Source organism: Cornus florida, unplaced genomic scaffold, assembly GCF_030987335.1.
Source record: "Cornus florida cultivar Cherokee Brave unplaced genomic scaffold, ASM3098733v1 CherokeeBrave_3.0.0_Hap2_Chr02, whole genome shotgun sequence".
In the NCBI taxonomy this organism is placed as follows: domain Eukaryota; kingdom Viridiplantae; phylum Streptophyta; class Magnoliopsida; order Cornales; family Cornaceae; genus Cornus; species Cornus florida.
This window is the reverse complement of record NW_026775572.1, coordinates 104,323,693-104,328,050: the sequence shown is the minus strand read 5'-3', so window position 1 is coordinate 104,328,050 and position 4,358 is coordinate 104,323,693. Positions and strand designations below refer to the sequence as shown.

The 4,358-nt window shown below is 37.8% G+C and overlaps 1 long non-coding RNA gene across 1 annotated transcript; it reads right to left on the bottom strand.

Moving 5' to 3' along the window:
- Nucleotides 1-2,376: 2,376 nt before the first annotated feature.
- Nucleotides 2,377-4,098, bottom strand: LOC132288356 (uncharacterized). Its single transcript, XR_009473702.1, has 2 exons — nt 3,981-4,098; nt 2,377-3,334 (listed from the first exon to the last, which is right to left on the bottom strand). It is a non-coding gene; the product is annotated as an uncharacterized LOC132288356 (long non-coding RNA).
- Between the last annotated feature and the right edge of the window lie 260 nt (nt 4,099-4,358).

Genomic DNA, 4,358 nt, shown 5'->3' with positions numbered 1-4,358 from the left:
AGGAGGTTGATTGGAAACATTTGGATTGTAAGGAGGACGGTAGCTTGAAGAGGCTTGGAAAGGCCTACTTTGATATTGAGAAGAGGGCTGATTTTGAAATTGGGAATTTTGTAGGGCTTGTTGCCTCCACGAAAAATTCATGGTCCCTCCAACCCGGATTATATGTATTGGAATACGGGTTATGCCCGGGCCTTGAGAACATGGCATTAGCTTGCTCTTGGTTGGGATTGGGAAATTGCTCTGGTGTGGGGCAATCTTCTGAGAGATGGAAAGGACTAGTACATGAAGCACAAACTGAACTTGCCGAATTTTGAGACAATGAAGGAGGAAGATGTGGTGCCATCAATTGGTAGAATTTATGAGCGATGGCATCCACTTGAGATGATTCCTCCCTTATTGATTTTGGTTGACAAGGGTTGGTGTTCTTTGCAATGATTGAGGTCGGAGCCCTACAAGAATTATGTTGAAGTGAATTTTCGCTTAAATTCTCAAGAAGGGTCCAAGCCTCATCCGCATTCTTGGACATGAACATCCCACCACAAGAAGAATTAACCATGAATCTATGGGTTTCGGTCAAGCCGGCATAGAAAGCTTGCACTAATTGCCATTTTGGGATCAAATGATGAGGACATTTTCGAAGAAGATCTTGTAGCCTTTCCCAAGTCTCATGGAGTTGTTCTCCATCAATTTGAGAAAAGCTTAGAACGGAACGCCTCATTTGGTTGGTTTTACTCACTGGATAATACTTCTTAAGGAATTCTTGTTGCAATTGAGCCCAAAAAGTAATGGAATTGGGAGCGAGGGAGTTCAACCAATATTTTGCCCTATCCTTTAGGGAGAATGGGAAAATATGGAGATGGAGTGCATTGTCCGGAAAACCTCTCAACCGGATGGTCGAACAGATTTCAAGGAACTCATCAAGATGCTTATATGGATCTTTATTATCAAAGCCATGAAATGATGGAAGCATTTGGATGGTGCTTGATTTGATCTCATATTGAGCTGCATCGATGTTTGGCATTACTATGCAAGAAGGAGAAGCATAGGTGGTAGGGATGAAATGATCTCTAAGAGTCATTGGTTCTACATTAGGAATTTCAGCCCTTTCATTCCCCGGATTTCCTACGTTATCTCCCATTGTATTAAATTCAGTTTCAAGATCCCTTGTAAGAGTAGATTCCCTAAGGTTTCTTCTAAGAGTTCTTTCAAGAGAATTGATATCAATGGGCGAATCGATTGTGGGTAGAGAGAGTGACCTACGACCGAACATCAACAGCACAGCATATAATCAACAAAGCAATTCATTATCCACAACTCCACATACGATGTTCCCTTTCTCCTCAATTATCAAGACAGAAAATAAATGGCCATGACAAGGACCGATGCTTATACACAGAATTAAAACAATAATATAGCCTCAACAAGGGCTTGCAAATAAATTAACTACTTCTAAACTTAACACATGCACGATATCTTACAATGTGAAACTAAAAGGTCAAGAAACTTACCTGGGGTCCTCTAGACTTACGCTTTGCTAGCGTTCCCACAGCGAGATTCGAGTCCCTAGAATCTTACAACACGAAAATGGTTAAACCACACGAAAAATATGCACAAAACACAATATGCACAATGAAACTAAATTTAAACCTAAACTTTGGTTGCTAAACCGTTTGCAAGTCCCCGGTAACAGCGCCAAAAATTGATTGACGGTCGAAATCAATTATAAATCAACCCTCTTCGCAATAGCACGAATCATTGTAAAATAGGGCTATTGGTCGGGTAAGTTGAACCACTGGGACTACGCTAGTTTAAGGCAACCTAAGCGTCTAGAATCGTTTTAGAATGATAAGGGGGAATAGGGTGTTTGCTTGGTTTGTCACTAAAGCTATGAAATTAAGATGCATAAAATAGAACTTACAAGAATTTAAAAGAGATAAAATGTCGGTAAAAGAGATTAGGGAAGTAACTTCACCACCTACAATATAAACATGCTAGAATATGATTCATTCGGGGAAAAACAACATAAATATGTGGCTATGATAAGTAGTTACTCATGGTTACTACATTACCTTCAAAGGATTCATGGAATCAATAGGCAAGAACAATTTATCAAAGATTTTACATGCTCAATTACCTAAACTAAAGTGTAATTTAAGACATGTTCACTAAGCTAGAAATTGTCAAACCATTAATCACATGATAAGAGCACATGAAGCTAAGAATTAAGAATAAGCCATCAAAGGAAGAACCTAAGCTATGGCCTATCAAATCTCTCAACAACATGCCATTAAAACCATTCCAAAAATCTCATCTTCATTGTCACCATGAAAATGTAAACCATACAACCATGAAAACATACATTCTAAGACAAGAAAGTAGGTCCAACATGATCATTAAATCAAAATCAATTCATTACATCAAGTAAGAGTTCTAGATTATGGAATCACCACAAAAATACATTATTTTTCCCAAACTAGAATCAAAAGTAAAGCATGCTTACAATGAGGGGTTCCATTACCTCCTTAGAGGAGGAGTTAGTTACACATGGGAGCCTTAGAATGAAGAAGAACCATGGATCCTCTTTCCATTTTCGAGCTCCCCTCTCTTGCTCCAAGAACTCTCCTTCCTTTGCTCTATCCTCTCTCCTCTATCTTGTAAAAATGAAGGTTAATGTAAATGTGTGGCCTCCCTTGCCTTATCTCCTCTAACAAAGCTCTCTCTCTCCTCCAAAAATATCCCCAACCACCTCATAAAGAAGTAAGTAGAAATGAGGAAACCAATGCAAAAGTGGCTGCCAAAATGAGGATTCCCAAAGGCAATTCTGCCCCAATTTCGAGTGCTCGAAATAAGGCCTCGAGCACTCGAAAATGGAGCAGATTGCTCTATGCTTGCATTGATTCGCCCGGACCTGCTTTGGTAAAATAGCCATAACTTTGCGCTATGAACTCTGAATGATGAACCATTTGAATATTTGGAAAGCTAATTCAGAGATCTAAAAACTTTATGCATTGGTGAAGATCCAATTATCAAGTCTGGTAGGTCGAAATTGAAGAGCAAGGCAGAAATTCATTGCTGCCAGGCAGTTCTGAGCACCTCTGATAAGAAAATCATAACTCTCTACTCCGAACTCCGAATGACAAACCGCTTGAAGATTTGGAAAGATGATTCAGAGCTCTAAATCTTTGATGTTATGATGGAAGTCCAGTTCTTGAGTTTCCTAGGTCAAAAATGGTGACAAAAGTCAGGTTCTACTGCTACCAGAATTTCAGAATTGGCACCCTTTTTGTTCAAAATTCCACAAGGCATCATTTTTGCTTCCTTTTTGCAATTTAACCTGAAAATGTACAAAAACATGCAAATAGAGATAATCTACATAAAATAATCAATTAATGGACTTTGTTAATGTAATTTAGGGCGCTTGAATATACAGTATTCGGCGCTTATCAGAAGGCCATGCCACATACCAAGTCAAAAATTATATGCAAGTTACAACAATCATTAATTTATCAAATTAACATTAAAACATGCATATCACTTGTATTTCATTACAAAAGCAATCAAAATGACTTGGAAAATAAACTATAACACCCCCTACCTCACAAGAGGATTGTTCCCTATCACGCCCCGAATTTTTTCTAAATAAATTCTTCGATTTATTCAAATCAAAATATTTTAAATAAATTAAAATACAACATCTCTAAAACAAATTAAATAATCCTCAACACCAACTCTTCCACCTAAGCCCACAACTATGAATTCACGTTCATCCTCGGTACCTGAAACTGGAAGGGGATGAGACGAAGGAAGTCCCAGTAGGAAAAACGATAACAGAAATCTCAAGGGGTTTCATGAAAATTAGCTTAAAAGAATAATACATATGATTTTAAACAAAATACATAAATGCAATTTGAAGTAAAAGGGCAATCACAAAATATTTGAGATAAAATCATCCAGGCAATTCAAGGTAAAAAGAACCCTACACTTGAAAACAAAAATTATTCATCTGAGCACCAAGTCTCATCCATCTCGGCATCTCTGTCCTCAAAACACTCTCTGTATTATTTTTCCTCAATTTTTCTATCTCTTCTTCACCAAACAGATGCCCATATAAATAGACAATTTCTACGGACCCAATTCTCATAATAGCTGTTCTAAACACAATTATCAAAATCAAATATCAAACATAATCATAACAAGTGGACCCCGCTACCACCTTATCTTCCTTCATCTGACATATCTTTTCATTCCACACACAAACATCAGACAAGCCCATGTGCTTAAAACCGAAGCACAAATAATTATGGCAAACAAAGTCCTTGTGAGTCCCGCCAAAACAACCTTTCCATTTCCCATTTTCT